Genomic DNA, 23,251 nt, shown 5'->3' on the forward strand with positions numbered 1-23,251 from the left:
ACCTATTCCTACCCTAGTCATTTTTTTATTCCTGACATACCTATAGAAAGCCTTGGGGTTTTCCCTAATCCTACCAACTAAGGGCCTTTCATGTCCCCTCCTTGCTGCTCTTAGCTCTCTCTTCAGGTCCTTCCTGGCTTCCTTATAACTCTCAATCGCCCCAATTGAACCTTCACGTCTCATCTTTACATAGGCCGCCCTCTTCCATTTAACAAGGGATTCTAATTCCTTATTAAACCACGGCTCCCTCACACGACCCTTTCCTCCCTGCCTGACAGGTACATACTTATCAAGGACACTCAATGGTTGCTCCTTGAACAAGCTCCACATATCAGTTACGCCCTTGTCTTGAAGCTTACTTTTCCAAGCCACACATCCTAAGTCATGCCTCACAGCATCATAATTTCCCTGCCCCCATCTATAACTCTTGCCCTGTAGTGCACTCTTATCCCTCTCCATCACTAGAGTAAAGTCACCGAATTGTGGTCACTGTTCCCAAAGTGCTCACCTACCTCTAATTCTAACACCTGGCCTGGTTCATTACCCAGAACCAAATCCAGTATGGCATCACCTCTTGTTGGCCTATCTACATATTGTGTCAGGAAACCCTCCTGCACACATTGGACAAACACTGACCCTAACGAACTTGAGCTATAGCTTTCCCAATCAATATCAGGAAAGTTAAAGACCCCCATAACAACCATTTGAATTGAATAATTGAATAATTGAATAATTGAACATTGTTTCACACAATCTACATCTCCTCAGATACTGAAACAGTGGTTGCCTTTATTCAGCAAGACCAAGACACAATTCAGCATTCTGAATCTACTATCATCAACATTCTGGGAGTTACCACTGACCAGAAACTGACCAGCCATAAAAATAGTGTATCAACAAAAGCCATTCAGTGTCTAGGAATACTGTGAGAAGTAACTCACCTTCTAGCTCCCCAATTCCTGTTCACTCTCTACAAAAGGCAAAAGTGAGGAGTGTGATGGCATACTCCTCACTTACCTGGAATTCTGCAGTGAATTAAGCACCTCGGATGTAACTACACCGGGGGAGTCCTGGTTGAAGGATGAGTATGGATCCAGCACAGGACCTGGCATCAGCAGCTTGTCAGCAAGGTAGGCCCAGTGTCAGAAAATGTCACCGGAAAAGTGGTGACTCCAACATTGGTGGGTCAGGTGCAGGTGGCAGAGAGGTGGTGGCACAGGTGTCATTAGTGATCTGGCTCAGGCTTCGTGGCGGAGGTAGCAGAATGAAGGGGACTCTCTTTCAGCCAAAACTTTTTAGTCTTAAACTATTCAATATTGTGCCAGATTGTGGCAACAGTTGAAGCTTTTCACTGTATTTTACACATTCCTGATGAAGGGCCTATGCCTGAAATGTCAATTCTCCTGCTCCTCAAATGCTGCCTGACTTGCTGTGCTTTTCCAACACCACACATTTTGATAATCTAGTTTACTGTGTTGTTCATTGCAGAGTGTAAGTGACAATAAATCATCTGTCATTTATTCATCTTGTGGATTACAGAGGTTCATTAAAACATCTCACCACCATCTCCTCAAGGACAGTTGGAGATAAACAATAAGCATTGGCCTTACAACAAAGTGCACACCCCATGGACAAATATTTTTAACACACTTTTAGATAATTAGTACATACCGGAGCAGTTGCCATGGTGATCATTGTTCCTCCTGAGGCTCCCACCACCATTTTCACTGACTTGTTTTTATCAAGAATAATGGCAGGGCACATAAAGGAAAGAGGTGTTTTACCTATTGAGAAAAGAATATTTTTTGAATGACTCATATTCTGACAGTATAAGAATTTGTTCATCAAGTGTGGTATAAAACACTGGAACATTTGTTAGATCGATCTCAGTTGAATTACTATGCGAGTTTTATTTTCAAGAAATTACTTCATGGCATATAAGACCATAAGACAAAGAAATAGAAATTAGACCATTCAGCCTATCGAGTCTGCTCTGCCATTCAATCGTCAGCCAAAACATTCTCAATGATATACGAGGTAGAAAGTAACAGCTTAGAATCAGGTCATGTGGCCCAGTTGGTCCATTTATGGTTAACATCCTCCTCTGATCTCTACCTCATTCTGTCCATATGTCCCTCCATTCTCTCACGTGTACTTTACCAACTTTCCCTTTCACATTTCATCCAATTCATGTGGAATAAGTTCTACATTCCAACAATTTTCTGGGTAAAATGGTATCTCCTGATTTCTTTATGATATTTCTCAGTAACTGTCTTCTATTTATGGAAATTAGTTTCCAAATCCATCTACAATTGGAGTTCTCTGCATTTTCTGATTAAACCTTTTCAGAATTGTGAAGGCTTTTATTAAGATGAACTTTCTCATTCCTGGAGAAAAAAAGGTGCTACCTGTTCAGCTTTTCCTGACAATTCTAATCTTCACAGCAGTGGCATTTTTCTTGGCAAATCTTCTCTGCATTTTCTCCAAGACCTATATTTTTTTCCTAGCCCATTACTTTTGAGTTACAGTCACTGTTATAATAAAGGCAATGATAAAAGTAAAGTTATGGTGACTGACAAGTGTAGGGAATCATCATTCTCTTTCCTTCATTCTTATGTGGGATTATTTCTCTATCTCCCCTTATTACAGCTCCTGTTGTGGCTAAAAAGAGCTATGGAAAAGTTCATATACCAAATGATTCACCCCATTACTCTCTCATGCCCAACTTCAGCAGGACCAAGAAGAAACATCAAGGGGAAAGAAGCAAATAAAGATGTTATCACCGTGAATGAATATTTTAAGACCAGTAATCTCTTACTATAAATTAATGGTGCTGGTTACTGATACTGTGCTGCCATCCTCTGCCACAAGGGACAAATGGGATGTCCCATGATCATCGGTGGTGTAGAACTCAGGCTCATAGTATCCTATAGGATGTGTTGTATTGTCTGAGATTTTACTCCACAGCTTTGCCGCGAAATACTCTGAAGTCATATTGGAAATAAGCTGTTAGTGAAAAGAATCCAAAGAATAAAATGATTAGTATAGTGAAGTGGATCCTTCTCTTCAGAGATCAGGCTTTAAGTGCCATCTAGGCTGAATGGAAAAAGTCTCTCTATCTTCCAAATGTGCGAAAGTGCAAAAACACAAGTCAATTTCAAATGGTCAGTCTCATTCATAGAGGACATAGGATAGTTGATTTAGAAATGTGGTGTCACGCAGGATAGTCAGATATGCTTCTCTGACAGTAACCTGAGGCATGTCAGTAAGGCAGTGGTCAGTTTGTCAGCAAGTTCCAGCAACTGGCGCACATCATTTCAGAAACTCAGCTGCTTCTTCAGAGAATCATAATGGGCTACTATGATTCTATGATTGTTTCTAAACAAAGACATAGGCTATGCCTTTTGGTCCATCATATTCATGTTGGCTTATCGAATGGTCTGTCCAATTGGTCCAACTCCCCACTCTTTTGCCAGTATCCTTGCACATTTTCCCTTTTGTAGAATGAATCTAATTCCCCTTTGGTTATTATTGAATGTGCTTCCACAGTCAGACAGCATATTTCAGATCCTAGCAAATCTTGTGGTGGGATGAGAGTGACTACTGTTGAAGGTCAGGCTGAATTTTACAATGTGGCATTCTGGTCCCCAAACCACTAGAAGGGAAGTTGGTAACTACCTTATTGATGTCATGACTCACTAGGGTAATGTGCTGAAAATCAAGACTCACCATTGTGAAAAGATTTTGTTAAGCAATCCAAATTCCCCCAATTTAACTGACTGATAAGCTCAGGTTTAAAGAAAGCAGTCCCCAAGTTTCTATACTTACCATGATAATTGTCTTGTTTTTAACTTGTGGCAATATGAATTGCGCACTTACAACTGTACAAGAGGATTTGAGTATAGGAGTAGAGATGTTTTGCTGCAGTTATGCAAGGCCTTGGTGAGGCCATTCCTTGAGTATTATGTGTAGTTTTGGTCTCCTAGTTTGAAGAAAGACATTCCTGCTATTGAGGGAATCCAGAGATGGAAGGACTGACAATATAATGAAAGAATGGATTGACTGGGCTTTTACTTACTGGCATTTAAAAGAATGAGGTGTATCTCAAAGAAACATATAATAACCTGATGGGACTGGACAAGCTAACATGTGAGAAGAATGTTCCCGATGTTAGAGAATTCCAGAAGGAGGGGTCACGGTCTAAGAATAAGGGGTAAGCCATTCATGACTGAAATGAAGAAACATTTCTTCATTCAGATGTGAACCTGTGCAATTCCCTCCCACAGAAAGATATATTCAAGAGGGAGCTGGGTGTGGCCCTTCTGGGTAAAGGGATCAAGGGGTATGGAGAGAAAGTAGGAGAGGATACTGAAATTGCATGATCAGCCATGATCATATTGAATGGTAGTGCAGTTTCGAAGGGCTGGACGACTTACAAAACTTCTGTAAAGTCCTCCTTCTCAAACAGACGACAGACAAAGACAAACAAGCCAATGATATTAAGAGTAGAAAGGGGAAAACATATTGGAGAAGCCAGCTTGAAAGCACTAGTCTGGGTCACGGAATTCAATGAGCTGCTTTCTTTCTCTTCCTTTCAATTCCTTTGTTGTTCTTTGCTGTTGACACAAGGTTGTTTGCACATCAATGGTGTCTTTCATTCACTGTCACACAATCATAGGGCTGTACAGCATGAAAACAGACCCTTCAGTCCAACTCATCGATGCCATCCAGATATTGTAAATAAATCTAGTCCCCTTTGCCTGCATTTGGCCCATTTCCCTCTGAACCCTTCCTTTTAATATAGCCATGCGCATGCCTTTTAAATGTTGTAATTGTACCACTCCCTCTTAAGCTCATTTCATACACGCACCACCCTCTGTATGAAAACATTGCCCCCTTAGGTCCCTTTTAAATCTTTGTCCTCTCACCTTAAACCTATGTCCTCCCCACCCTGGAGAAAAGACCTTGTCTATTTACCTTATCTTTGCTCATGATTTTATAAATCTCTATAAGGTCACCCCTCAGCCTCCAATGCTGCAGGAAAATAGTCCCAGCCTATTTCAGCATCTACCTATAACTCGAATCCTCCAAGCTTGGCAACATCCTTATCTGAATCCTTTGAAGTTTCATAAAATTCTTCCTATATAGCAGGGAGACCAGATTTGCACACAATATTCCAAAAGTGGCTTAACTAATGTCCTGTACAGCAGCAATACGACCTCCCAACTCCTCTATACAATGCACTTACCAAGAAAGATAAGCATACCAAATGCCTTCTTCACTATTCTGTCAACCTTGGACTTCACTTATGAACTTGCACTCCAAGGTGTCTTTATTCAGCAACACTCTCCAGGACCCCACCAGTAAGCGTATAAGTCCTGCCCTGATTTGCCTTTCCAAAATGCACTACCTCACATTTATCTAAATGGTTGAAAAATGATCATTTTACTGAGTTTATAGGGATTTGATTCCTCCTTCAGTTGGGGACTTGCAGAGAATGGTGTCTGTTACTGGAGACTTTCTGATGCCCACACACAAGAAAAAGGCAGACAGAGAGACAGTTTGGATAGGTTTCTGCTAAACTGGTTCCAAACAAACCAGGAGCCAATCGGCGCATTCTTGTCAAGCGGTTTTTGTTTAGCTTAGAACCCATCAGATTCATGGTGCTGTCACTGTTCCAAAGAAAACAGTAAATACAACTCACAATGTGCTCCAATAAACATGTAAACTAGAGCCATCAGTCTTCTTGGTTTAAAGGGCAGCTTCCTTTTGTTTTAGTCCATAGATCAAAGGTAAAGGAAATAGAAAATGTGGTATTTACACTGATTGTAAAAAAAAGCTGAAAAAGGCGTGGCTGGAAAAGTGCACAGGTCAGGTCGTATTTGAGGAGCACGAGATCCAACGTTTTGGGCATAAGCCCTTCCAAACAAAATCAGGCCATTCCCTGATGATATAACTGTGCAGGTAGCTTTAACAGGGCTGTGTCAGACTTCCACCCTCAATGGAAGGAATGTCTTAAGAGCTGCCAACCCATATGATTTGCTAGCAACTCCAACAGGGCCAGCAGAGAATAGAGGATGTTACTGGGACTGCATGTCAGGAAATGTCACAGGTAGTGCACAAGGTAAGCCTGGGTTTCTTCGGAATAGAATCTGGCTCACGGGGAGGTGTTTGGAGATGTGGTGCATGTTGCAAGCTAGGCAGGGATTCACAGACAGGGCATGTTGTGGAAGCATTTAGTTGTTAGTCAAGCTTAGGGCAGACAGCTAAGTAGGCACCTTACCCATGAGTCATACTTTGAGAATTGGATCAGCGATGTTCAATCCATATGAGCTACTTAATGTGACTCACTGCCAAAATCACATCCATCAGTAAGCTCCAAGTTGCCCCCTAAGCTAGTAATAAGCAGAATATGGCACCCCAGAAATGAGAGTTGGATCAGAGTTAGAGCTTGACCCAACACATATGAAATTGGTTGCAGTTGTTGAAGATCATTCATCTCAGTTCCAGATCTTGAAAGGAAGTTCTTAGGGTATTGTCCTCAGCCAAGATATCTCCAGTTGCTTTTTCAATGACATTTCCTCCATCATAGAGCCTTTTGCGAAGAGCTCGGTCATGGCAATGGCAGCAACAAGATAAGTCCAGAATGGGAGGTGAGGTGAGCAGCAGTGGAGGTAAATTTGGGTTCCAGATGGTATCTACATCCAGCACAGACTCATGGAAGCCACGGATGCAAGGCTCAGTATGGAATGGGTAGCATTGGTGGCAACTGCACTGGCAAGGACTCATGGTGGCAGCAGTGTTGGAAGGTGAGATAGCACCAAAGAGTGGCGACTCTTGATTCAGCGGCAGTGCAACAAAGGAACTCGTGGCTAGTTGTTCCAGGCCCATGGCTGAGCACTTAACAAGACAGCAAAGTTAAAATTTATTTCCTTATTTTCCTGCCTTTAATAGCATTTTAAGATGGCACTAGAGAGTGGTGACACTATACAACACTCCTCACTGTATTTTGGAACAAGATATATGTGACAAAAAATAAATCACACAATAAAAGTGGGGATGCTCACTTCTAATCACACAGTGTTTGGTACCATTAGCAACACCCCAGATATTGAAACTGTCCATGTTCATATGGTAAGTCCTGGATCAGGGTCAAAGAAGCAAGTAACATTTTTATCACTTAAGTGCCAGACACTGACCATCTCCAACAAAATGGCATCACCTGCCATTCACATTCAATTACACTACCATCACTGCCCATGTCCTGGGGGTTAAAATTAATATTCATCAAACTGAACTGAACAAACCATATGAATACTATAGCTGCAGGAAAAGATTAAAGTCTGGGAACTCTGCAGCAAATAACTTCTGTGTCAACAACACCAACACATCTTCCACAAGGCACATAGCAGAACAGTCTCCAATTGCCTTAGTAATTTTCACTCCGAACGACATTGAAGGGCATCGACACCATACATAAGACATAGGAGCATTCAGCCCATTGAGTCTGCTCCACTGATCACTGAGGTCAAAGCTGATTTTATAATCCTCAGCTCTCTTTCGTGTCTTTCCGTATAACTTTTGACTCCCTTACCAATTAAAACTCTGCCTATCTCCACCTTGAATATATTTAACAACCCAACATTGACAAACCTTTCGGTAAAGAATTCCACAGATTCAGTCCTCTGAGAGAAGAAATTCCTACTCATTTGAATTAAACGAATGACTCCTTATTCTGAGAGCATGCAGACTGCTTCTGGACTCTCCCATAAGAAGAAACAACTTTGCACTCTGTGAAGTCTAAGAATCTTGTGTCCATACCCATGATCAACCGAGTTAACTTTCTTTGGACTGTCTCGAATGCCAATGTATCTTTCCAGGACAAAGTAGCCCAGTTGATTAGCACCCTTTCCTTCAACTTCAACATTCACTCCCCATACAACTGATACACACTGACACCATACATAAGACATAGGAGCATTCAGCCCATTGAGTCTGCTCCACTGATCACTGAGGTCAAAGCTGATTTTATAATCCTCAGTTTGTATCACCTACAAGATACACTGCAACAAAACCAAACTTCCTTTGACAATAATTTCCATACCAAGGACCTCCCCTGTGCAGAAGGACAAGGGTAACAGATGCATATCAGCACCACTAGCTGTGAATGGCTAGCATCATCATGCTAGATGCCATACATTCCTGCACTGATCAACATCTTGGAACTCCCTTTCCAATAACACTGTGGATATACATTCACTCGATGAACTGCAGCAGTTGTAGGAGGCAGCTCACAAGTACCTTTGCAAGTAATAGTTAATGATCGGGAAGAATGCTAGTGTCCATGTTTTCGATGTCCCATGATATTTTTTCTAAAAGGCTTGCTGTGTTCTTCTCTTGTTGTTTTTATGCGTCATCCTAACTTTGTGCGCTCTGATTTGGAGATGCCGGTGTTGGATGGGGTGGACAAAGTTAAAAATCACAGACCACCAGGTTATAGTCCAACAGGTTTAATTGGAAGCACTAGCTTTTCGAGCGTCACTCCTTTATCAGGTGGTTGTGAAGGACACAATTGTAAGACACAGAATTTATAGCAAAAGTTTACAGTGTGATGTAACTGAAATTATACATGAAAAATACCTTGATTGTCTGTTGAGTCTCTCTAGGTATTGATCCTTTTGCCTGTGGAAACAGTTTCTCCTTCCTAAAGAAAAAAATACTTCCTACTGTTACGACACCCATAAACTAAACACCCAGAAAAGCTCACCTCTCTTCGTAATCTATTAAAATATGAATGCCAAAGAATTCCCAAATCCCACTATTTAAAGAAAATAACATCAACTTTTTTTTAAACTCTAAAAGTGAACATTAAGCAACAACTATCACAACCCCAAGCCCCCCTTTCTCTTAACTGCTTATTAACTGCCTATAACAATATGCTGTTCCAATAAGACACTTATTAAAATTACATCAGCTTAATTTCAAAACCACACAGCGGCTGTCATCTTCAATGTCAATCTTCTTCTGGCTGAAGATCTCCCTGGGACATCTTCTTCCTTTTTACTGTGAGTATGTTTCATATGAAAAGGTACCTTTGATAGAGAGTGTTTCCTAATTTCTTGGATCTGTCTCAATGGCAGTTGCTCTCTCTTTCTCTTTAGTTTTTAAAATGTCTGCATTTTTATATGCCCAATATCGGATCATCTCATTGAATTTATTATTTTGCCAACATTGAACTGTTCTGGGGAAAATCATCAGCCTCAGAGTCAGAGTTGGGGTTCAACAACAGAGTTTATTGTACAAGGAAATACCGGAGCTCCAGGGAGGGAAAGACACCAACAGCACAATGGTCAGCTGCAAGTCTTCTCTCCACCCAGAGCGCATGTCAAGATACTTTTATACATTTTATAATACAATAGGTCAGTGATGAGGTTATTATCTTTGTAACATAGTTTGTTTATTGTAAACATTGCAGAATCGTTGCTAGTTTCGGTGCAGTCATTGTCAGTTCCAGTGCAGACTTGTCCAAGACATTGGTTTGGCCACATTTAGAATACTATGTACAGTTCTGGTCAATGCATTACCAAAAGGATGTGGAGAGGGAGCAGAGAAGGTTTGCAAGGATGTTGCCTGGTATGGAAGGTGCTAGCTATGAAGAGAGATTGAGCAGGTTAGGATTGTTTTCATTAGAAAAAAGGAGATTGAGGGGGGACCTGATTGAGGTCTACAAAATCATGAAGGGTATAGACAGGGTGGATAGAGACAAGCTTTTTCCCAGGGTGAAGGATTCAATAACGAGAGGTCACGCTTTCAAGGTAAGAGGTGAAAAGTTTAAGGGGGTTACGCATGGCAAGTACTTTACACAGAGGGTGGTAGTGCCTGGAACACGTTGCCAGCAGAAGTAGTAGAGGCAGGCACAGTAGATTCATTTAAGATGCGTCTGGACAGATGCATGAGTAGGTGGGAAACAGAGGGATACAGATGCTTAGGAATTGGGCGACAGGTTTAGACAGTGGATTTGGATCGACTCAGGTTTGAAGGGCCGAAGGGCCTCTTCCTGGGCTATAAATTTTCTTTGTTCTTTGTTAATTTCAGCGCGGTCATTGTCAATTTCAATACCGACATTGTCAATTTCAATGTCTGCGCAGAAGTCCATTGCTGCAGTAATGGGCGCTAATCACTCTTCCTTGCAAGGACAATTACTGCAGCCCTGGCTATTAGCTCTTTGTATGGAGTCGGTATCAGACTGTTAGCACTTCTATTAAAAGTATTGTCTGGACTCAGCGGGCAGTATACGGTACTCATGTCTATTCTGTTCCCCATCTGCCTTGAACTAATCAACTAGATTGTGAGTGTATTGTGCTGGCATCCAGGTGGCCCCAGGCAGTATCTGTGTTTGCTCTGCTGTCTCTGTTCATGTTGTGGTTCAGCGGCCATCTTGTGTGTCAAGTGGCCAATTTATGGCTCAGCGGCCACCTTGTGTATCCACGTGCCTAGTGTCACCTTGCCCCGTGTCATCTCTCACTGCAAAACCAAATTTGATTGGGTTTTATTATCCTGGAGCATATTTGAAACTGATTGGTTAAATTTGAATTGTTGTCAAAACAGCAACCAAAATCAAGTATCCATTTCATAGCTAAATGTTACATATTTTCAATTTTCCAGTACATTGTGGCACTGCCATCTAGTCATATACACAGGTGCTTGCAAGCTCTCAGTTCAGAATAGCATTCTCTCTCTCAAAGGTAAAGCACCCACCTTCAACTTCATAACACTACATTTGAATACATTTACTAAGTCTCACATTAATCTTCTCTTCTATAAAGAAGCAATCCCAGTTCGTCTTTCCTCTGCACATGACGAGGTCCATCATTTGCATTGTACCTCATTTCACATGTCCGCACTTTTATCAGTTTGAAACTACATGTCTCAAACTTGAGATTTATTCCAAGCCCTACTGCCTCACTTCTGGACTAAACTACAAGATCTATGAAAATAGCATTCCAATAAATGGGAGCAATCATTACAATGGTTGAGGGACCTGGCATTGTTACGCAGCAACGTGAAGACAAATTTCCAATCAACAATACGTTCATTATTTTCTGATAGAACTTTATTCCTTTTCATGAAAGATTAATATCTGACTGTGGTCATTTTGCTTCCTACTGTGAAATTTGGTAGAGTAATTGTAAATTGGGAGACAGGAAGTTTGAATTTGGTGGTTGTAAAATGCTCATGGGGAAAAGCATAGTGTGTTCCTTGAAAATATGGTGCCTTTTCTGTGCTTAGAGATTAAAATGGATGTCAATGAACAGCAGCTTGAGATTGCAATCAGAGAGCCCAAACTGAAACATTTGTATTGAAAGCTGTACAGTTAGTAGGTCAAGCAGCAGTTTTTGCCAAGACAATAGACTTCTGCATTTAGCCAAATTGAACTAGATATCTAGATACCAAAAACCTATTAAATTTAAATATGATGGCTTTGACAACATAGGACCAATCCCATTGTAAGGAATATTGAAATGTCATCATGGGTGTAAAAGAAGGGGACAAGGATGCCAGAGCTTGCTGCCATCTGTCACAGCTAACGGCTCTCAGCTCTTGAGAGAGAATCATAGAACATAGAACATAGAAGAATACAGCGCAGTGCAGGCCCTTTGGCCCTCGATGTTGCGCCGATCCAAGCCCACCTAACCTACACAAGCCCACTATCCTCCATATGCCTATCCAATGCCCGCTTAAATGCCCATAAAGAGGGAGAGTCCACGACTGCTACTGGCAGTGCATTCCATGAACTCACGACTCGCTGAGTAAAGAACCTACCCCTAACATCTGTCCTATACCTACCACCACTTAATTTAAAGCTATGTCCCCTCGTAATAACTGACTCCATACGTGGAAAACAGTTCTCATGGTCAACCCTATCTAAACCCCTAATCATCTTGTACACCTCATGTGGGAAATTGGGAGAAAATGAGGATTGCCCCTGGGATGTATGGGCTAGTTGGATTAGCCATGGGAAGTGTAGGGTTAAGGATAGATTAGATTAGATTACGGCGTGGAAACATGCCCTTCGGCCCAATGTGTACATGGACACCAAGATCCCTCTGCTCATCCACACTACCAAGTATCCGACCGTTAGCCCAGTACCCCATCTTTTTGTTACTCTTACCAAAGTGAATCACCTCACACTTAGCTACATTGAACTCCATTTGCCACCTTTCAGCCCAATTCTACAGCTTATCTATATCCCGCTGTAACCTTCCACATCCTTCCTCACTGTCAACAACTCCACCGACTTTCGTATCATCCGCAAACTTGCTCACCCAACCTTCTAGCCCCTTCTCCAGGTCATTTATAAAAATTACAAACAGCAATGGTCCCAAAACAAATCCTTGCGGAACACCGCTAGTAACGACACTCCAAGATGAACCTTTACCATCAACTTCTACCCTCTGTCGTCTTCCAGCCAGCCAATTCCTAATCCAAGCCTCCAACTCACCCTCAATGCCATACCTCTGTATTTTTTGAAGTAGCCTACCATGGGGAACCTTATCAAACGCCTTACTAAAATCCATATACACCACATCTACCGCTTTCCCCTCATCAACCTCCTTAGTCACCTTCTCAAAGAATTCAATAAGGTTTGTGAGGCACGACCTGCCCTTCACAAAACCATGCTGACTATCCTTGATCACATTATTCCTATCCAGATGTGCATAAATCCTATCCCTTACAATTCTCTGTAAGACAATCACTGGCTCTCACGACCTCGTCTCTGTCTTAGAGAAAGCACCATCTAAATAACAATGGTACCAACAACAGAGAAGGCTTCCTGTCAGAAAAATCAATGAAGAAGGTGTTCCTGACAGAAGAATCAACACAGATGGCACAGAACATTCCAGAACACATAACTTGGCTATGATGATTTCAAGAGACTAAATTCTGTTTTTCTTTCTTTATGAGTGGGATTTATATTTATTGGAACAGTATAACATTAGAATCTTGTTTTATTTGGAAACAGTAGTTAGAAGGGATTTATTCGGTTTGTTAATTGTTTAGTTAATTTGCTCAGTGTTAGAGTCCAAACATGTGGTGCTGGAAAAGCACTGCAGGTCAGGCAATGTCTGAGGAACAGGAGAGTTGACGTTTCAGGCGTAAGCCCTTCATCAGTTCACTGTTAGAGTTAGATAAATAAATTGTTACTTGCTGATTTGAGTGAGTGCCAGGAATTTTTTTAACCACTAGAAGTTACTGGGAAGCAGGTTACACCACTTTTCACATTCCTTTTACAGATTATAGGGTGGAGGTGCTCCTGTTTGGGTGTTTCAGTTTTAGTTCTCAGAGGGGTGTCAACCTCTGTTTTATAACACTTCCCATGTGGCTGAATCAAAAAAACATTCACACTCTCAGTAAACAGCTTATTATCAATGAACTTGGTTTTGCCAATCAATCTTCCAAGCCCATAACATTGCTCCAGAAAATTACAGAAGGAACCTCTGCACTTTTCCAGTGTCACATGCATACAAATACCTAGATGGCCTAACTCTCACTCATGGACAATAAAGGTAGAACAAGAACTAATGACAAGAGGTTTATAAAATCATAAGGGGTATGGATAAGGTGAATGGCAGGCGTCTTTTCCCTAGGATGGGAGATTCTAAGACTAGGGGTCATAATTTTAAGGTGAGGAGAAAGATTTAAAAAAGATATTTTACGTGTGGAATCAACTTCCAGAGAAAGTGGTGGATACAGGTACAGACACAATATTTAAAAGATATTTGGATAGTTACTGCAATACGAAATGTTTTGAGGGAGATGGGCCAAGTGCAGGCAGGTGAGACTAGTTTGTTTTGGGATTATTAGATTAGATTACTTTACAGTGTGAAAACAGGCCCTTCGGCCCAACAAGTCCACACTGAAGCGCAACACACCCATACCCCTCACCTAACACTACAGACAATTTAGCATGGCCAATTCACCAGGCGTGCACATCTTTGGACTGTGGGAGGAAACCGGAGCACCCGGAGGAAACCCACGCAGACACGGGAAGAATGTGCAAACTCCACACAGTCAGTCGCCTGAGGCGGGAATTGAACCGGGGTCTCTGGCGCCGTGAGGCAGCAGTGCGAGCCACCGTGCCGCCCACCGTGCTGCCTGTATCAAGGCAGGTATCATTCTGGGTTCTAACTTGTGCAGTTGTTACCATTGGATGGGATCAATGTAGTGCAGCCAACAGATAGATGCCAATCAAGAGTAATTAGTTACAGGTTCCGATGAATTGCACTATACAGTACCATACATCAGGTCAGAACTCACTTGGACTATGCTATCGCTTGTGTTAGGCTTGCCCAAAATGTCGATTCTCCTTCTCCTTTAATGCTACCTGACCTGCTGCACTTTTCCAGCAACACATTTTTAAGCTCTGATCTCCAGCATCTGCAGTCCTCACTTTCTCCAATTATTTTTGTTTGATTATTTTTTACTGGTATTTTTGGTGGTTTGCCCTTAACCCTGTTTTATTCCATAGGCCCCATTGTTTCTGTTGCACGATTTTCTACAACACTGGGTCTCATGGGAATTCAACTATGGCATTATAGGAGAACTACCTGTACAGTGGACACTGAAGAACATTATCGAAGATTACAAAGGGATCTTGTTCAAATGGACCAATGGGCTGAGGAATGGCAGATAGAGTTTAATTTTGACTAGTGACTATCAGTCCAATGTTGTTCAGGTAATTGAAATGATTTCACCTTGTACAGTCACACTGCATGCCGAGTGAATTGTCATCAAGTCATACAGCATGGAAATTTACCCTTCAATCGAACCAGTGAATTCTGACCATATGAGATATGCATTCACAACTCCAGTAAGAGACATGTTCCTGCCAGGATAGACTTCATTTCTTATTCGTCAAAATTTGAGCGTGTACAGTCTCAGTTTTCCCAGTCCATGTAATGAACATATATTATTTCATAAGACTTCCTCATTAATAGCCCAGTTCAGAACAGATTTTGCAAGAGTGGTAAGGAATGCACCTTCTCCAGGCACTTGCTCTTCAGCAGCTTCAGTAGAATAAGTCTTGCAAGACCTTTTTATTGTCTAAGGGTTACTGTATAAAGAATGCAGGACAGCTGGCCTGTCCAACTGTGGTAGCCTCAGTGGGTCACAGCAGATGCAGTTCATTGGAACTGAACAGAAAGCAGCAGATAAAAATGGGAAGGTTGAGATGTATGGGCGGGGAATCTAAATTAAAGAACATGGTTGCTTAGTGTGGTAGGCAAGAGGAAAACAGAGTAGATTAACAACGATACTGGCAAGGATAATGAAGAAATGTGGGAGTGTGCATTAAGATAAGGGCACTGGAGTGTTGAAGTGTATTGTTGACGATGAAGTAGAGATGAATGAGACAAGGAGCAGAAGCAGGGTAAGACTGGGCTTGGGGAGCTGGGTAAGTGCAAAATTTAGGGAGAAGATCAGGAAGGTGAAGGGAAATAATGAATGGGGCCACAGGTGACCGAGAGAGATTGAAGCATGTTAGAGAAACCAGAGGATAACAGAAACCCAGCTATGGGCATGAGGAAGAATTGCAGTGGGGAGGGGATTGAGGAAGGAATTAGAAACATAAAAAATGAGGAGGAGCAGGCCATTCTGCCCTTTGAGCATGCTCTGCCATTGAATATAATCATGGCTGATGATACAACTCAGTTCCCTACCTTGCTTTCTCCCCATACCCTTGGTCCGTTTAGCCCTAAGAGTTAACTTCCTTGAAAACATTCAACATTTGACCTCAACTGCTTTCTGCAGTAGTGAATTCAACAGGCTCATCACTCACTGGATGAAGAAATTTCTCATTTCAGTCCTAAATGGCCTATATTCTTAGACTGTGCCCCCTAGTTCTGGACTCCCCATTCATCAGGAATATTGTTCTTGGGTTTACCCTGTCCATTCATCATCATAGAATAATAGAATGCTAGAATCCCTGCAGTGTGGAAACAGGCCATTTGGCCCCACAGGTCCACACTGACCCTCCAAAGAGAATCCCACCCAGACCTATTCGCCTATAACTCTGCATTTCCCCTGACTAACCTACACATCTCTGAACACTATGGGCAACTTAACTTTGGCTAATTCACCTGACCTACACATCTTTGGACTGTGGGAGGAAACCAGAGCATCTGGAAGAAACCCACCCAGACACGGGGAGAATGTGCAAAGTTTACACAGTCACCAGAGGGTGGAATCGAACCCAGGTCCCTGGCGCTGAGTCACTGTGTCACTGTGCCACCCACAGTCCTGTTAGAATTTTCCATGAGATCCCCCTCATTCATTAAACTCCAGTCAATATATTCCTAACCAATCCAGGTTCTCATCATACAGCATTCCTGCCATTCCAGGAATCAGTCTGGAAAATATTTGTTGCACTGCCTCCACTGCCAGAACATTTTCCTTCAGATGGGGAGACGAAAACTGCACACAATACTCCAGGTATGGTCTCATCAAGGCCCTGTAAGTCTGCAGCAAGACATCTCTGCTCCTGAATTTGGAAGAAAAACATATGGATACCTTTGGAGAAAGTGAGGACTGCAGATGCTGGAGATCAGAACTTAAAAATGTGTTGCTGGAAAAGCGCAGCAGGTCAGGCAGCATCAAAGGAGCAGGAGAATCGACGTTTCGGGCATAAACCCTTCTTCAGGAAAGTATGGATACCTTTGTCAGGTTCATTTAGAGCTCCTGCTGAGAGTGCCATAGAAATCAGAGGGTGTGTGCACTGTTTGCATGAGATCTTACACAGCTCAAGCTCCCAAAATGTGTGAAGCAAAACAAAATACAAAAACCACATTGAAGCATTAACTATGTGCTTGTGCAATGCAAATCACTTTAGATGAACATTTGATGACACTCAGTGCAAAGACCAACTGTGGCTGAGAGGCATTCCCACCCTGTAGGGAGCCTTTCATTCTAACATTTAGAGTTGAGGCTTCTTTGTTTGGCATTCAATTAAAGAATTTTAGGGACATAGATCCAATGACCTCTAACACTCAGTTTCTGGCTCAGAGCATTAGTCAGGAATTATGGGAGTGTGTGGGCTTCAGATGTATTCCTCAAACCATACATTTCTGGTGCAAGGTGGTAGCAGAGTAACAGGACTGTGGCGGCCCATCCGCTCCCGTTTGCTTTGCTGCTTGATTTTACTTTTGCTTCTGCTCTTTTCTTTCACTTTATTTTCCTTTTCATCGGCTGTTTCCTTCTTTTCTGTGGCATTTATTGGCAACACCGCTGCGGTAGTGAGAGTGGGCAAGCGTGGCCTCTCTTGGCGAAAAGAGGTGGCAGTGGTGAGGACATTCTCCCCATGTTCAGAGCCAGAGGCATCAATAGCAAGGTAAGGGTGGCAGCAAAGCTTCTTCAGCAATCAGGTGTGGCAATGCCGGCAGCAGTGTTCTCTTCAAGATAGCAGCACCGGCAAGGTAACATCTGAGGCTGAAATGGGACTTGTGGCCTGGCGGCAGACTGGCCTTGTAGCAGAGCCAAGGGACTCTTGGTTGTGGGATAGTGTGGGTTCAGTGATAAAGACATGGTGCTTAAAATGGGGTGACTTCTGCATCGGTGGTTCTAGTGTAAACAGAGATGAGGCAGTGGAGGTCTCCCTTGTGGCTAGAGGCCTGCATGGACTAGTTGGGAAAGACCTTTATTCTGAACTTTTTCTGTAACTCGATACCTTTGTATCTAAGATGGCGCTATAATATGGTGACAGTAAACTTTTCACCAAACTGATTTGAGTACATGACAATAAAGCTAATTCATTCAAATTCAATGTGCAAAGGGCAATCATCTATTGAATAAACTTGAGGATTTACACAATTCAGTACGCAGTGACACCACACAGATCACACATGCTGTTGAAGTTAATGCAGCTAAAGTTAGTTCTTCCACAATGTCATGTTCCTTACAGAGAGGGCACACCAGAGCTTGGTAGATTATTCTTGCAGCCAGGTCCTCTTATGCCTTTAAAGTTACTGACCTCTGCAGCTATTTCAGTCCAGTCTGGCTTTAGTTAAAAAATTACACAACACCAGGTTATAGTCCAACAGGTTTATTTGGAAGCACTAGCTTTCAGAGGACTGCTCCTTCATCAGGTGGCTGAAAGCTAGTGCTTCCAAATAAACCTGTTGGAGTATAACCCAGTGTTGTGTGATTTTTAACTTTGTCCACCCGAGTCCAACACCAGCTCCTCCACATCAGTCTGGCATTGTCAGTTAGGAGAATCTCCTGTTGCCATCCCTAAGAAACAGAATGTCCTCTCTGTCCCTGACAGCTTGAAGGAGAACCTTCACCATCATTGGCATTACTGAACCATGTGGCCACTTTTCTGTGCGGTCACTGATATCTCCACAGGTGAGTGGGGTGGCCAATACAGGTTGGTGATGCTCCTGGCTTGCAGAGGGTGAAATTCTATCCAAGTATTTTTTCGAATATGGTATCCAGAGGTTGGAAGTCCTGGTGGTGATGAGACCATCCTTCCTAATGAAATTCAGCCTTCTACTGAAGAAAAAAAAATCAAGAAACATGAATCTGATCAACCCTCAAGCAGAAGAAATGCGTGCTTTTATGATCAATACAAAACTTCGAAGATTCTGTCCAAAGCTGAAAGAGTTTTCAGCCCGGAGTGCTCAATGGACAGTCTTGAGTTTCCCAGTATCACAGATGCCAGTCTTCAACCAACTTGATTCAATCCTCATTTGCAATCATTAGCAACAGAGTCTGCCCACAGACACTCGGCTTCAGTTTTACCCTCAACTCAACATTTCGGCCATAAGCCCTTTATCAGGAACATCAAGTCTCCTGCTCCTCGGATACTGCCTGACCTGCTGTTCCTTTCCAGTGCCACCTTTTTCAACTCTGATTCTCCAGCATCCACATCCTCACTTTTTACAAAAACACCTAACAGACTTGACTAAACATGAACACAATAGCAGACCTTGAGAGGAAAGGCGATTGCTCTTGATGCGAGTGAAGACTTGACTGAGCGCTACATTAAGGAACTCTTTAGTAAATTGGAAGTCAGGGCCTTTCCCTCCATGTCATCTTGATATAGAAATATATCACCTTTTCTTCATCACTTTCAGGGCCAAATCTTGGAACGCCCTACAGCACTTGGATAGTTGGAGACAGCAGAGATTGCTAGGTAAGATCAGTAAAACTATTAATGAAGTATTGATGGTCACCATAAAGGAATTTAGGACAGTTTTATTGTTTTGTAACCAAGTCAGTTTGGTAGTATTCTTCAAAAATACATGATAACAGAACTAGTTTTACATCAATACTGACAAACTAATAGAATCAATTATCAATCTAGAGGATTTCCTCTGTGCAATCATCTGTTAAAGGGTGTTTTCAAAGGTTGATATCCCATCTGCTCTTCCACGTTAAATACTGTTCCACATTAAAGACTGATTTCATGAAGCTAGTGGACCCGTGTTATAAAGTATGCAAAGCCATTGTGGATCCAGACATGCTTATTCCCACTGGGACGTAAAAACACACCTCCACAGAAGGAGAATCAGAGTGAAAATCCAAAGATTGATTGATCAAAATTGATGATAGAGAACTATTCTTGTCACATGCACAATTGAAAATTTGTTAAAAGGCATACAATCAGAATGCTTTCCATGAAAGAGGTGGCAACTTAAATTCAGGAATACTGATCTGAAAAGAACTGGATGTGAATTAGGATTTCCCTGGATAGGAGGGAGCAACAGAATAGTGGAAATATGCTGATTAGAATTATTCTTAAGCTGTAGCAGTATTTGGATTCAGAAAAAAAAAAACAAAATGTGACTAATTTCAGTTGATCCCAAGTTGGGAAACAGTCAAATCTAAGACATCATGCATTGACATGAAGACAAAGTTTACAGGTGGGCTGAACTATGTAAATGAAATTCAATGTACAGAACTGTAAGATGTTGCAATGTACAGAACTGTACATAGACATTGCTAACTTGACTTATGGATCAGGAGAAAAGCCGAGAAGTAATAGAAGACTTTTTACATCTTATAACAATGACATTGATTGATTCTGATAGCACATGTTTCATTGCCAAATGTAAGTCTAAAGCTCTTGTGAAACTATCCACCAAAAGAAATATAAACTATAGAAATCAAAATGTTTCAAATTCAGTCCATGCTCTTAACTGTATCTGGCGTCTAGCCAGTGTTGCCTGGAAGACACCAGGACTGTGGAATTTGCTGAAATTAATGTGGTTCTAGATGCATATTATATCACACAATGAGTGCAGCTTAGAAACAAGCCATTTGGCCCATTGAGTCTACACCAGTGATCCAAAGAGCATTGCAGCCAGGCTCAATTTCCCCCCTACCCTATCCCTGTGTTTCTAATGGCTAACCCACCTAGCCTGCACAGCCCTGGACACTATGTGGCAATTTAGCATGGCCAATTCACCTAACTGGACATCTTTGAACTGTGGTAGGAAACCAGAGCACTCAGAGGAAACCAACACAGACATGGGAAGAACGTGCCACACTCCACTCAGATAGTCACTCAAGGATGAAATCAAATCCGGGTTCCTGGCACTGTGAGGCAACAGTGCTAACCATTGAGTCACCATGCTGCCCGTGCTATTATGGCACAACTAAAATGAGGTTGCACTGACAGTTGCATTCCACCAAAGAAAACAGTTATGTGGGTGGCACGGTGGCACAGTGGTTAGCACTGCTGCCTCACAGCGCCTGAGACCAGGGTTCAATTCCCGCCTCAGGCGACTGACTGTGTGGAGTTTGCACATTCTCCCCATGTCCACGTGGGTTTCCTCCGGGTGCTCCGGTTTCCTCCCACAATCCAAAGATGTGCAGGTCAGGTGAATTGGCCATGCTAAATTGCCCGTAGTGTTAGGTAAGGGGTAAATGTAGGGGTATGGGTGAGTTGCGCTTCGGTGGGTCGGTGTGGACATGTTGGGCCGAAGGGCCTGTTTCCACACTGTAATGTAATGTAATGTAATCTAATATAAGTCAAACTATTGCAGATGACATTCTTAAGTTAAAGATTGCATGGGGAGGGGCAGGAGCAACAGGCAGGCATGAGAGAAGAATGGCTCTCAGGGTCCAGAGGTTGCAGTAATACAGCAAATCATGGAGGAGAAGTTGGCAGCTGCCATTAGAGAGACAAATCCAACGATGTCAGAGGCCCACCCCTGCAGTCATCAGCCAGTCTTTGGTCCTCAGGACCGAAGCCATGGTGACAAGGGGAACAGAGAATCTGGTATGCACTGCAAGAAACCCCCACCCCACTCTCACAGGGCAGTGCCAAGAGAAACCGCAAACAGGCCCCTCAGAAACCTCCTCTCAGGACACTGCAGAAGTGGAAAAGCTCTGCATCTCCAATCTGCAGCACACCCCAACCCTTCCACATTCATCTGGCAAGAAGACCCTCAGCATGTCTGGACTATCTGGATACAAACACCACACTACAGACTTGGCTGTCCAAATCTCCAAGGCAAACAGGCTCCACTGCCAGGAAGCACCTGCACCTCTGACTGCTAGCTGTACATTTTTCAAACCATGTTAGCCCTTAACCTCCCCCTCCACAATGGAACTATGGGACTCACTGTACCCGAATCCCTGCATGGACTTTGGCAAGGACTACTCCCTGAAATTTTGAGACATGGCTGCTTATAGTATGTTTGCAGCTTAAGCTATTGGCAGGTGATGCAGTGTGAGATAAAACAAGATAAAATGCCCCCTTGCTGAGCAGCAATGCAAGCTGCCTCATTATGAGTATAGTCATGACAAGGCAAGGCATGGATGTTGCAAACATGCAGGTATGTGCTAAGTGAGTAAATACTGAAAGAGCAAACAAATACCCGAGAAGGAGCCTGATCCAATCGGAGAGTTCAATGCTCCTCCCTGTGTGCAGAGAGGCCTTGCACCAGTATTTCAATGCTAGCTGTCAATCTGCCCTGCAATGCAAAATTGTGTTTCCAGAGAGCACTGCCAGCACATTGGAGAGGAGCTGAGGTAGTCATGAAGGGTTGGCAGATCTTGGACGCCAGGTCCATGAATGAGGGGTATGTGCAGTGGTCCCCATGAACCCTGGATGTTCGGAGAAAATGCAAGGTGAGTTCACCAGGTACCTATTCTGGTTTCTCAATTGTTGGAACTGGGATAAAGTGGGGGGGGGGGGAAGGGAAATGAGGAAACTGGTGAAATCCACATTGATGACATGGGGTTGAAGGGTCTCGAGGTGGAAGATGAGGCATTCTTCCTCCAGGCATTTGATGGTTAGGGAGTGGCGACAGAGGAGGCCCAGGATCTGCATATCCTTAGCGGAGTGGGATAGGGAGTTGAAGTGTTCAGGCACAGGGCAGTGCGATTGGTTGGCACGTATGTTCTCTGAAGCGCTCTGTAAGTAGGCATCCAGTCTCCCCACTGTAGAGGAGACCGTATCGGGAGCAACTGATACAGTAAATGACTTGTGGAAGTGCTGGTAAAACTGCAGGAATTGCAAAACCTGACACCGCACCTCCCCAACATCTCCAACCAAGGCCCCAAAGAAACCTTCCAAGTCCATCAAAGTTTTATCTGCACTTCCACATGTCATTTACTGCATCAGTTGCTCCCGATGTGGCACCGCCTTCCTGACCTGCAGTCTTCTTCTTGACCTCTCCGCCTCCATCCTACTCCGACCTATCACCCTCACCTTGACCTCTTTCCACCTATCACATTTCCAACGCCCCTCCTCCAAGTCCCTCCTCCCTACCTTTTATCTTCTCCTGCTGAACACTCTCTGCTCATTCCTGAAGAAGGGCCTGTGCCCGAAACGTCGAATCTCCTGTTCCCTGGATGCTGCCTGACCTGCTGTGCTGTTCCAGCAATAAAGTTTCAACTTTGATAGGACCCACCCTCTCCTTTTTCAACATGATGTAGAGGTGCTAGTATTGATGTTACCTGACGAAAGAACAGTGCTCCAAAAGCTTGTGATTTGAAATGTACCTGTTGGACTAAAACCTGATGTCATGTGACTTCTGACCTTTTTCTGGATATTGCGCTAATGCTAATGATGCTTAGTAGACCTGCGGTGAAAAGCGGTTTCCACACAGGTTTCTCTACAAGGGACAGCTGGTATGGCACAGTCTAACTATATGGAGTGACGTTGTGACCAGACCCATTCTTAGGATCACAAGGGACACCAGAATGTCAGGCAGCATCTAGGGAACAGGAGAATCGACGTTTC

General features: G+C 42.9%; 1 pseudogene; it reads right to left on the reverse strand.

The window, feature by feature from the left end:
- Positions 1 to 23,251, reverse strand: part of LOC122562438 — an 88,353-nt pseudogene that overhangs the window by 3,580 nt on the left and 61,522 nt on the right.

Source organism: Chiloscyllium plagiosum, chromosome 25 (assembly GCF_004010195.1).
Source record: "Chiloscyllium plagiosum isolate BGI_BamShark_2017 chromosome 25, ASM401019v2, whole genome shotgun sequence".
NCBI lineage: Eukaryota > Metazoa > Chordata > Chondrichthyes > Orectolobiformes > Hemiscylliidae > Chiloscyllium > Chiloscyllium plagiosum.